This window comes from Amphibalanus amphitrite, unplaced genomic scaffold, assembly GCF_019059575.1.
Source record: "Amphibalanus amphitrite isolate SeventyFive unplaced genomic scaffold, NRLGWU_Aamphi_draft 000193F_arrow, whole genome shotgun sequence".
Taxonomy (NCBI): domain Eukaryota; kingdom Metazoa; phylum Arthropoda; class Thecostraca; order Balanomorpha; family Balanidae; genus Amphibalanus; species Amphibalanus amphitrite.
This window is the reverse complement of record NW_024881688.1, coordinates 163,148-176,275: the sequence shown is the minus strand read 5'-3', so window position 1 is coordinate 176,275 and position 13,128 is coordinate 163,148.

Sequence of the window (13,128 nt, the reverse complement as noted above, 5' to 3'; positions counted from 1 at the left end):
TTACGAACGATCTACACATTTGCAGGCTGAACCTCTCGTGGCGGGCTGAGCCGAGCTGCCTTCGTAACACAGCATGATTCAGGTTTGTATCTGCATTTTGCGGAGAGGTAGCGTTGAAGTGTTGTTAACCCTCGCACGACCAGGCCATTTCTCATAACACGAACGACCAGGGGGGGGGGGGGTTGTTACGACCCCCCTGGCGTTTCGAAACGGAAGGTCGTAGAGCTTAGCGGAAAAAACCAACGGATTTCTCTCAACGAGATCTCGCGATTGGTGGTATATTTTTTGGTCCTAGGTCAACATTTGACCTACTTTTGACCGGTCAAAGGTCAAATTTTCGGAAAAATAGACTTTTACAACTTTCGGCGGCGATTGCGGCAAAACGGTGGGAGATATCGATTTGAAACCTTCACTATCGTGTTCCTTGATCAATTTTCTATCGTTTGGTATGTATTTCGTTTCCCTAGCTCTAAAAATGGCGCGTTGGGAGCGCCGGAAGTCGGCAAGGTCACAGTCGGCGGCAGAAATTCGAAAAATCAAAATTTAAATTTTTGAAATCTGATTGTATTTTTGGATTTGGGAGGTCTATTTGCTCCCTACAGAAGCTAATATTGCTGCATATTCCCATTGAGGTGACAAGAATTAGCAAAATAGTGGTTCGGGCGCTTTTCAAAAATAGTACCGGACGCTGTTCCTCTTGTGACGTCATAGCTCCGTGACCTGACCTGACCCGGTCAAATTTCTTATACCATATGATAGCCAATACTTGCCCCAACATGCATGGGAAGTTTCATCACGATCCATCAACCGATGTCCGTACCACCGGCAGGAAACCTTGGGCGTTGGCACTCAGTTTGTGAAAATCCGGCCGGAAGCTGTACCTCTTATGACGTCATAACTCCGTGACCTGACAAGACCCGATCAATTTTTTTCGGCAAAAGATGCGCAAAGGTTGCCCCAGAGGATATTGAAAATTTCAGCCCGCTACGACAAGCCGTTTAGCGTGCACTTCGAAAAAACCTCAGGGGGGGTTGATACAACCCCCCCCCCCCCCTAGGCGTTCTAGGGTTAAGATGAGGGGATCTGAGAAATATGTACATACTATACATACCTATGTAAAGGATCTGTTGGTTCTACCATCTGTTGGCACCACATCTTTGTCGCCAACCGAGACGTAAGTGTAGCAACTGTTGCCTCAGCTGCTCTCGAAGACTATGTTTGCGGTTTACTGAAGTATCCGCGTGGACAGTTACATACACCACCAAAGCACAGCTCTGCTGAAGCTTGAACCCGCACCGGAACGGCGCCGTCGCCGCCCGTATGTGATGTTGTGTTGTGGTGTGTTGGTGGCGCCACCTGTGCCTCTCGGGAGGAGCTGCAGCGTTGCTCGGGAGGAGACAGCCGACGGGCATGACGCTGAGCTGTTGGGAAGCCCACCGACAAACTATTGTCGCTTGAGCCACGAGAAGGCTTTAGTGACACAGTGTGTGACACGTGGTACTGGCGCGGGTTACCTAATGCTCAACATGACTGGCGTTTGCCATGTTACGGGCAGTTATGTGCATTGTGCAAGGACTCTTGGTGAATGCCACACCGAGGTCATGCAGACCCGAAAACAACAAAGGAGACTTGATAATCATATCTACACCTCTTTCAAAGAGAAGAAAACATTCATAACGCAGTGACAAAACAAGTTGATTACGCTTGAAAATAAAATACCGGTAGCCTGAAGACGTTAACCGAGTGCTAAATATCCGCGCTCCCCCTATTCACCACAAAGCATCATCACCGTGTTAAATCATTGCCAAAATCCGGATTGACATTGGTCTGACGGCTCTCCCCGGATGGAGGACCACCTGACCGAAAATCCTGCACCCGGCGAGTGAGAGTGAGTGCGCCCCCCGACCGGAAGGGCGGCCAGCTCGTCCCCAGACGAAGGGTGTCGTTACATCACCTCCGCAGACATAACTCCGTGACCCTCCGAGCGTGACGGTCCCCCTTCATCCGTGACACTGCGCCCCCCGGTCCTCGCGTAACCAGGCGACTTGGGAGGGGGAGGGGTCTGGAGCGGCACTGTCACTTTCCTTTCGGAACAGATGGGACATGGGTGGGAGAGTGGTGAGCGGCGCCGTTTGGGGGCTTTTGCGGACGGCAGTGGGTAGTGTGCGCCAGTCGGTCCCGACGGAAGTGACTCAGTGGAAGTGGTGGCTGCGGGGTGCTGGTGACAGGGGTACGCCCAGCGGGGTGCACACAGTGACTCAGGGATGGCGGGGTGACACCCGGTGCTGTCAGCTTGTGCAGAGTGCCGGCCATCAGCCACTGTCAGCTCTTGTGACGTAACGACTGTCAGCTATCTGTCAAGTGTTAGAACTCAGAAGTCGAGGACTCCAAGGCAGGATGGCGGAACCGGCCGACCGGTCAGGACAGTACAGTGACAGTCTGTCCCAGACAGGACAGTACAGTCTGTCCCGGTCAGGACACCCGCTCTCCAAGAAGGAGCATCTCTGTATGAATCTTGGCGATGCCACAGAGAGGTAGGTATGAAATCCGTCCGCACGTCTAGTTTTATCCGATCATCCGGCTAAACGCCCTTTTACAATAGCTGAATAAATGAACAAACCATTCTAGGAAAGTCACTATACAAACTTCTCATATCTACCGTTTACGGATAGGGATGCGACTAACCGTCTTTTGACAACTCTTGCTTACCGATACGGTCGACTGGGCAAACCGAGAAACCGATACAAAAACAGTGGAGTGTGCACTATCGATTTCCAATGCGTCGGCCGCCAGCTTCGACAGTTTAGGACGGGTTGACACCAACCGGAGTGGCGGCCCCGAGGTGACCGTACACCACTGACTCGTTTTTGTCGCTCCTGTTCCGATATGTCGACTGCAGCCGCCCGAGTCTGTCGGGTGCGACTTTTTGTGCGGGACATATGCAGGAAATCACGGTCCGACTGTGAATCTGATGACTACCGATTACCCAGTCCAGGCACACGCGCCGTCGGCACGTGCTATCAACTGACACTGAGTGTTTTTGTTTGGAAAGGGTATAATACCCTAAATCGCGTGCTGTTGCTGGTGAACAGAACACTGCGACATAAACTTTTTTCCCTTACATTATCAATTAGGACACTGTTGAGACTTGAGAACCAAGTGTAGCTATGCGTAGGACCAAGTTTAGACCAAGTTACGTCACTTCTTTTCTCTTAGTTATGTAATTCCACAAACATGAAGCATATGGTAAGCCTGATGACGGCACGTATCAAAATGATGTAACAGTGCTTGTCTAAATTCGTCTCAGGATGTAGTGGGCGGGGCTAATTATATCTGTTCCCGAATCAAATTCTAAAAGCGAAAGTCGTGAAAACTAGCGTTTGCCTCGCGCCCGGAGGGTGTTCAGGGTGGGTGTTTTGGGCCGGTTTTCGACGTGCCCCGATCGGAGCCGGTTCGCACCTGACGGCGAAAGCTGGGGGAAACGTCATCCGACCACAGGGCGGTGACGTAACGAAGGGTCGCCCTGTCGGGGGACTGGTCAGTCCTGGGTCCGCCGCCGTCGTGTCACTGCGGGTGAACAGCAGTGATGGGGTGTGGTCAGCTGGGGAACTGCGTGGCTCTGCTCTCGGGCAGCCGTCTGGGACCGGAGTCGGTCCGCGCGCCGCTGGGAGGCTCCGATATGAGCACGGCGGGTTACAGTAGCAGCGAGGTGATGAGGCGCCGCCGCCGGCACCGGCCGCCTCTGGTGCACGGGTCTCACAGGTGGTGAGTACGGATCCGCTCCGTGCACTGCGCTATGCAGTGTGAACGCTGACACTGACCCTGACTCGACCAGGTATTTCTAATTAGTTTTTCTTTGGAGCTTCTAACTTCTCGTCTCAGCTCAGTGTCTCGCTGACCAAGTCTCAGTGACCTGCCTCACCGCCGTGTCTGTGACCTTCCTCCGACACCGTCGTGTCTCGCTGACCGTCATGTCTCAATACCCTGCCTCACTAACATCTAACCGCCGTGTCTCAGCCTCAGTGAAGTGTCTCAGAGCCCGCATCAGTTCGGTGACCGCTGTCGGAATGCGTCTGCACTGTGCACGGTCCGTCTCTCCGCCGCTGTTATCAGTTCCCACTCAGCCTGTCTACCGTTCTGCCCCGGACCCGCGCGCACCGCGTGCCGGACAATTACCGTCAAATCGGGCTGTTTTTTACCCGCAGCTGAACCGGAGAGAGAGGCCTGAGGCCGGGACAGAGTGACGGGGTGTCGCCGCGCGCCCTAGTCACGTCCAGGGGTAATGGTGCCAATTTGTGATAGCGGCAGTGGGGGAGACCGATCGGGGTCTGTTAGACTACGGGTCAGACTATGTCAGACTATGGGTCAGACTAGATCAGACTATGGGTCACCACCTAGTGCTGTCACAATTACCCGACCTTCACGGTCAGCGGTGAACGTACGCAGGTGGCGTGAAATGTCACGAAGGAGTGAATTGGGAGCATTGGGTTCACAAACCCTTCAGCTATTATCTCTGATATCTGCAGGGTGGTTTGTTAGCGAGCAGAGCAATGATCGACCCCGTTTAACAGGAGTTTAACCCAGTCAGCATCAGCAGCTGCAGATTCGATGCTCACAGCTCAGATACCTTTTTTAGTTGGGAATAGCATAGCGCTATCCACGGTCAAAAGGAATGTACAAATGTTCACAGAGTGACACATCAGCCTCACACTGTCAGTGTCGCCGCGTCAGTTGCCGTCAGCGTTGGTACATCACTCGGTATCAGCGTATCACTCTGCGGGTATCACTCTGTCGGTATCAGCGTATCACTATCTGCCGCGACGTATCACTGGCTGTGGCCGTGTCAGTGACCTCTCGTATAGCCACCCTGTGGACGCTGCGGTGGACAGTGCGGTGGTGTGCAGCCCGCTCGGCTGACCGCGTGGAACGGCCCGCAGCTCCAAGACAGACACACATACATAATTGACACAAACAGACACAACCACAAGCTGGAACACATACATTGAACATTAAGTCAGAGCGAAAACAAACTCAAACACACTCACAAGCTTGTTTGAAGGTATAAATTCAAAATTAGCACAACAAATTATAACAGACTTCGTGAGTCTGCTTTATATTTCCACCTTTATTGCTTACGTATGGGTCGAAACAGTGTCCTCGCTGTTTTCGATTTGTCTTGTATTTCGTACATTCTCCAGTCTGCTCCTTCACCCCTGTTCCTCTCTCCTCCCTCCCCGAGCCAACAGTCTGTGTACCCAGCGGGCCGTCCCGTTCCCTGTCTGTATTCGGCACCTGTCGCCGGCACCAGTCATCACTTTCCACCGCCGCTCCAATTCTCCGCCGTGCCGCGGCTGCCCTCCTGCTGGCCGCGTGTGCAGCGCCCGCACAATACAGTGGCGCCGCGGCGCTCCACCGTGCAGCGGGGAGCGGTCACAGCGGCGCCGCGGCTCGTCCCGCCGCGCCGCTCCTCGCCGTAGTGCGGCGTGATGTGACGCTCGCCGGTGAACACGCCGCGCCGCCTTCTGCAAGTGTGTCCCGGTGGCGTAACCGTCACCGTTTGTGGTGTTTGGCTCGTGATTGGAAATAGCGGCCGTGGTTTGATTGCACGGCGCTGTGAGACGGTCACGGCGCACCTGGCGCGCTGAGACGAGGGTGGCGCAGCGATGTCGTGATTTGCTCTGGCGGTGGAGCAATTTGTAGCTGTTCATGGAGCAGTCACTAAGTGGGAGCCGACCTGCAGAGGCTGAGCCAGTCACCCCTCTCGGCCGCGGCCTTGCGGACGACAGGTCTGACGGACAGAGCTGGTTATCTCTCAGCCGCGACCACTGACGACGACCATATGCAATACTCATGGGACTGTCACGAGCTCAAGTTGCCGGGAGTGGTTTGTCTTGTGACACTGAGGGGGCGGGGTTTGACGAGTCTCGGAGACGAATAACGGGATTTCTATAAAAAGCTCATGTATGGTAGGTACGGGCACGGCATGGTGCCTTGGATGCGTACACTGGTATCATTAATCGTGCTTAGCGTTGTAATTCCCTTGCGCATGACTACAGCCTAGCGCCGTAGTTTGCTGCGTGGTCTGTATCAGTCATTGCGGATTTAATACAGCTGATATGTCACAATTATAGTGTCATTGAACCTCCGACTCGATTATCCAAGGCGCTTTGCTTCCTTCCTTTATTTGATACAACGGTCGGCTCTACTGGCATCGGCCTTGTGCTTTTGTCAGTGCAAATACAATGGTGTCAGCTCGGTGAGCAGGACACGGGCCGCTCCGGTCGGCCGTAGGATGAGACCTTGTCCCACCGGACACACGCGTGAGAGGGAAAAAAGCGAGTGGACTGGAGCAGGTGGGAAAGTGGGCATGGTAGAGGACGGGGGAGAGGGCGGCTCCTGGGAACGCCCATCCTGTTCCGTCCCCTCCTCGCGCGTCCTCCTGTCCGGTGTCCTGTCCAGTCAGTCCTATAGCTGTCCGGTATACAAGGGCCAGGGGCTTCCGTTTCGCTATCGGGGCTGCCCGTACCGAATAGGTATGATAATTTGACACAGATGCGCAGGATTTCTTCAAAATAATCTCGTCTCTATGGAGGCATAAGCATGATTGTGAAGCAGCTACAGAATCGGTAAGACTGCTTAGTTACTGCGATGCATTACAGCAAAATTGCATTGCACCAACGCCCCAAAATTTATTTTCTTTGCACGGTAACTCTACATATCAGAGAAACCCAATTATGCGCTCCTGATTCACTCCGTCACACTAAACACGCATGCGACGGAAAGCAGGAACGTCCAGACAACTCTATCCACCCAGTGTCCGACTTGTGCTGGTCAAGTGTCACAAACTTCCCAGCCTTCTAAAGACGGCACCCCACGCCACCCTCAGGACTGAACAAAGTGGTTGGTGTTCTCTCTTCACGGCGCATTGTAGTCTCCGGGGAGGTTACGGCGCAGTGGGCATTGGTGTCGCCGGCCGGCCCAGACGAGCCAGCGAAAGTCCCCATCTCACACACTGGAGACGGAGGTAGTGGTGGCGATGAATGCGCCGTTTGGAGATTTAGCGAAGTGTTGCTGTGGTTTTATGTCGGGGAATCGTCTCATGGTGGTGGTTTTGCATTGGCTGGCTGATGTGCTAGTGAGGAATGAGGATGTTACCCTGAAAGCCGCAGCAGACCGCGGAAACGGTCGAGCAACGCCCGATTGTCATAGGATGTTTGTGAATTTTTAAAGGATCTTTATGTGTTTATTTTGTGTTTGAAATTTGCGAATATATAACTGACAGCCCTCATAAAATTCTGACAAATGAATAAATATAGATCAATGACCAATGGTCAATGGGCATGTAGCCCCTTACTAATATGTGGTTTTCAAACACAAAATAATAAAAGACAAGCTCCCTTTGTACGACGCTATTACGAATCACCTTTCCCTTCATCATTGGCTGATGGTGGCTGGCCATAATACCAACATCTGTGACCGACGCCCGTGTCCTTCAATAGACAACAACCGCTATCAATTCTCTATGTATGCTGACCTTCCAATAGATTTTCCCATTGAAGTCATGATTGATTATCCATAATGACCTACACCTCCATCCCAAACAGATAAAGGCCATCTTCCTCCGATGCCAGACCACTCTCTGAACAAACCAGTTTTATTTTCGGGCTGCCATAACAATCAGATCACCGCGCTGTGCTCCGGAGAAATCGTACCGAAAGCGAGAGTGGTCAGGACACCGGCAGGATCACTTACGTAACAATGGACGGAACTGATGCTGTGGCGACGCGGACAGAGCAGCGGCTGTCGAGCGGCGAAATGATTCCAGGGCACTCGGCGCACGCCAACCACTCGGAGAGTTTCGGTGACGGTGCTTTCTAATACAGGTGGAATGTGCGCCTCAGGTGCGCACTTCTTTGTGTCGTCAAACATTGAGACATTCAAATGACTAAATCGATCATTTTTAGGAAGGTAATAAATGCCAATCCTCTGAAACTGTAATTAAAACTTGCCCAAAATAATGAAATGGCTTTGAGTTTCTGCGGCAAATCGACTTTATCGGCGACTTATCAATCTACATTAGCTGTCACAGCTAATAGACCCGGCCGAACGGCTGATAGCCCGCTTAACGTGGTCTTTCATATAGGAAGATGTCTTTATTGCATTATACTCTGTGTATCTTTGCATTGTTGTGAAAAAGTAGTTGACTTATGTTCTTTGACACAGCCAAACAAGTTCATTACACCCAAACCAAAAACCCGCTGCGCATTTTTGTCACCGTGGCCTGTCGCTGCGCTGCGTGAGCTAACACAATCGGCTAATTTGGGCCTACATGCACGTTCAGTGACCTTCGATCCAGTCACTCGTGACACTTGCGCCTGCCATGCATGAACTCCACGAGGGACGCCAGCCGCTGGAATTACCGGTAATTCGGCAAGGCCGCGACCTTGTCCGCCTTTTGTCCCGCCAACGTCAAATGGTCCGGGGCGATTTTACTCTGAATTTTATCGATCAATAACTGATAAGGGATAAATAGTGTATATAGATGATGTGATTGCATAATGACGTATAACCACAACAATAGGTAGGTACTCAACCCATACTTACACAACAAAATAAATGCATGGGGTCAGTGAGAACGCAACTAAACTCCGCAGGTCACAGCTGACCTCTCTAGGTCACAGCTGACGTTTGACTCGTGGCCTCTGTGTACGGCCCAGCCAACCTCCACTGGTCGCAGCTGACCTCTGTATACCACAACTGTTCTCTGAGGTCACAACTGGCTCCTGTGTGCCCCAGCTGACCTCCTTAGGTCACAACTGACCTCTGTGTGCCCCAGCTGACCTATATCTATCACACATGACCTTTGCCTACCCCAAGCTATCCTCTGAGTTCATAGCTAGCCTCTGTGCACTTCAGCTGACCTCCATGGGTCACAGCTCACTACCCCCGGTGTCGTGAGCGCCATCAGGGGCGTCATGTTGTGACGCAGGCGTCGGCTGTGCTCGACTAGACATCTGGGGCGCCGCGCTGCCTCCGCCGGTAGACGGGACACCTCTCTCTCCAGACGGATAATGTGTGTGTCGGCGGCGGCGCCGCGCGGCGCGGGGTCAGCTGACCTGTCACGCCTCAGTGACTGCTCCTTCCGAGTGGAAAACGGCCGGTCCAGCGCCGCACATTTCTCTAATGAATGTCCGCGCCTGACTGACTGCAGCGACCCGCCTCACTTTCACTTCTTATAAGGGCTAATTTTTGCGGAATTAAAAGTTTGCAATTAACCTTCGCCTGCTGAATTATGCTGATGGTCAATTTAAAAGGCGACTATTAAATGCTTGGAGTTGCGGATTGCGAAGTTATCTGTGGGAGCTCGTCCGTGTAATGACACTGCTTTCTACCAGATGCCAGTCTTGGCTTACTATCTGACGTGTCTGACATTCTCCCTCAGTCGCGATTGTACAAATGTTTCACATTGTTCCCCGATGATAGACGACTCAAAGGTCCGAGCATACATTTCATTGTCAACCATGAACATTTACGACAACCTTATTTTCACTTTTAATCATTGCAATCACATGATGGCATGGAACAGTTTTCTAATCAATTTACAAAACAGATTACCGCTTGAGACATCCTGTTTTGTGAAATGATAATTGCCATTATTTGCTATCTCCTTTTCACCGTTCCTTTCTCCACTGACGCGCAGTCCCACCGGCTTCCACCATCTCCGTTCTTTTTCCGTCCACTGACTGAGCTGTCCCCGTCGTCAGGTGCGGCCGTGATAACGTGACGTGATTATTGACTGGTGCGAACGTCACTGTGCTCCGTGCTCCGTATTGATCCGTGCGAACGTGATTAAACGGACCAGGTTTCGATGGTGGGATAGCTCGAATCCCGTTTACTCTCTAACTACCGCCTCCCCTGTGTCGTCAGGTACGGCCGGGCAAACGTGCTGCGCTGGCTGCTCTGGCAGACGGACCAGATGCCGGCTCCGACCTCCCACCACACCAGCGCCGATCGGGACCGCATCAACAATGGCAAGAACGGCGTGCTGGCGCTGCACTACGCCGCCGCCCGCGGCTGTCTCGACTGCGTCCAGCTGCTCATGGAATCGTCGGCAGAGTACAGGTGAGTCCACGGGGCATGCCAGAGTCATAGAGTCATAGCATAAGTCATGTGGGCGTCTGACACTGGAGAGATAATAGACGAAAGAGATAATAGCCTGTCCCGTAGCTCAGTTGGTAGAGCGCTGGACTCCCGGTAGTGAGAGCCCGGGCTCGAGTCGCTTCGGCGCTCGATATTTGAGACTCCTGACGGGGATGGTCTGCGGTTGGTGGGAGAGCCGCAGCCTGTTGAAATCAATTAAGTGGGACAGGCCGTGTCCGGCTTTGAAGGGCACGTTAAACTTTGGCATCTAAATTCTCCCGTTACCCGGCATTGCACGATCGGACGGTAAGGGTCGGGGTCTACGCAACAAGCACTGCTTAGCGTAGGCTCCGGCTCTGTCAATCCGTCCATTTGAAACATTGGAGCGCTAAATTTATAAAAAAAAAGTCGGGAGGACGGTAGAAATATCACAAGGGATCGGCCATCGGATACCTCGGACGAAGACTCAAGGGACATGAGGATCACAGATCCGGAGGAAGTCACCATAGATAAACCGATTGTGAATTTATAGGGAAGTTTTTGACTCAGGAAGATACAGATGTTTCGTCCTTGGCTGGTATCTGGATAGGTTCATGTGAAAGCACACCGCGCGATGGGGCCGACGGAGGGCCAGACCAGCTCAATGTGTTTTCGTCGTGGACTGCCAGCCTCGTCACGTGGTGCCCCTGGGTCACGGCGGTCAGCAGCCGTCACGCCAGAGCACCCGAGGTGCGTCACATACCGTCACGGAGCGTCACATACCGTCACGGTGCGTTACTGAAGGAGCGGAATCGGAACCATCGCACCTAGACGAGCATCAGATGGTACGGATGACGGGAAGGAATCTCACAACGTGACGCAATGAAAAACTTCCGGCATAGCTTGGAATAAGCAGTTTCGCAATTTAATTAGTTTCTTGCCTGGTGGATGGGACCAGATATAGCAAGTACTCAAGACTGGATGTGTAAAAACTCATAAAACGTGCATGTGTTATTATATTCGCCACACATTTCTGTTTCCGCCGTCAACTTTTCCGCATGCCTAGATGCATTTTCATAGATTCTCAACAAGCCTTACACGGTTTGGATTTTCGATTTGGAGCGTAATAATATGGATAAGTTGGTAGATAACTGTCCGATTGATAGATGTTTGCCCCTTGTTGTGCCTGCGTTCAGCTCTTTAGAACGTCCCGTCTCCCTCCCCTCTCTCTCCCTCTCTTTCTCCCCCTCTCTCCAGTGTGCCTTGTCGGAGACCGTTACCTGTCCGCCGTCCAAAGGTGTGACAAATGACAGCTCTCTGTGTTAGGTGGTCCGTCGCCGACCGAAATACAAACGACGACGAGCCGCCACCACTAATGGGGAGTATCGCTAATGACGGGGAACGGTACACGGCCCAGCCCGTGTAGAGTACACGGGTAGAGGCGAATGGAGGCTGTTAGATTCAGGCCCCGGGGAATTGGATCGTCGGTATCATTGAGCCTGTCACCTTTCAATGAGCAGACGAGGCCTCAAGCTGCTTATTACGGATATGAATGGTAGCATTCAACCTTGAGGTCTGAAAGACTGTGGTCGAGCTTTTGTGGTGTGGCAGTTACTTGTGTGTTGTTATTTTCATGGGAACTCTAGTTTCCCAGCTCTATTGGAAACGGCTGTTGTTCTTATTACCTTCTTCAAATGGTTATCATCTTCGTTAGCCGCCCTAATATGGGTTAAGCAGTCTGGCTCTTCGAATTTGTGATTTCAGAGCTTCGCCACTAGTATCACAACTGTTGCACACTTGCTGGTGTAGATGACGCCATCGCTGCTCGAGCAGCCCTGATGGAAAACGGGTGGCTCCTTGCAGAGGCGGATCCAGCTCAGAGGTTTGGGGGGGGGGGGGCAAACCATAACAATTTATCGATTATTTCCATGCATCGTCCATAGGCGTAATGTTAAAATTATGCCGTTTGGGGGGGGGGGGGCAAATGCCCATTTTGCCCCCCCCCCCTGGATCCGCCACTGGCTCCTTGAAGGGCCCACATCCTGAAAGAGGGTCCATCAGATGAGAGCCTTGAGCTTTCATTTGTTTTCTGAGCTCTCCGAGCTGAATTGTTGATGTTTGTTGACGTTTGTGATGCAATGTGAGCAACACGGTCCTTCACCTCTTCTTTAGCCACCTAGCGGAGCCTCCGTAAGTCGCTCCGTCTGGCTGCTTGGTTCCGAACTATTAGTACCGTACTCTGCCGCTAGTGTCGCTACCTTTGCCCATCGCTCACCTGCACTGTTGAAGGCGGCGCCACCGCTGTGCAGTGCAGCGCCTGTTCCCTCCGGCTATTCAGCTGCAACTGCCTGGCCTGGTATTCGTTGCAGACACTAGACGGATGCTCCATAGCCCAAGGCAATGGAGAATCCCTATCGACCTACAGTGATCCATTGGAAAGTCTGTCTGGCCTATTCAGGAATTGGGAACTTCGCCTGGGGCGCTGTTTGTTATTAGTTTGCCCGTCACATGCGTAATTGCGATCAGGCAAATTTGCATTAATATCGGATTATGGCCGAGCCGGGAGCTGTTTGGAAGCTCGAGTTTGATTTGTTGATACCTCGAGCTGACTGCTTCGGGATTGCCATCCACCACAGCCTGCATTCAATTAACACCTTGAGAAATGTCTCGAGGAAGGGATGTCTATTGGATAAAATGGGACGTGAGATGACCTTTATGGTATGGTCCCGTTGGGTCATTGCACTGGTGAGCTGTTGCAGGGGAGCGGATGAGCTGAGCTCCCGGTCGAATGACCGCCAAACCCTGCGGATGAGTCAGAGTCGGTCAGACTGCAGGCCTGTGGACAGGGAGGCACGGGCAGGTGAACGGATGTGCGGTCGGTCCCTGCCCCCCGTCCTCCCCTGGCCCTGCCCCTAGTCTCGGGTAGACACGGTCCGCCGAGCGCTCACTGCACCCATGGCGGGCCGGTGGTCTGTGCCCTCCCAGGGTAATTGGCCGCACGGGAGGGAC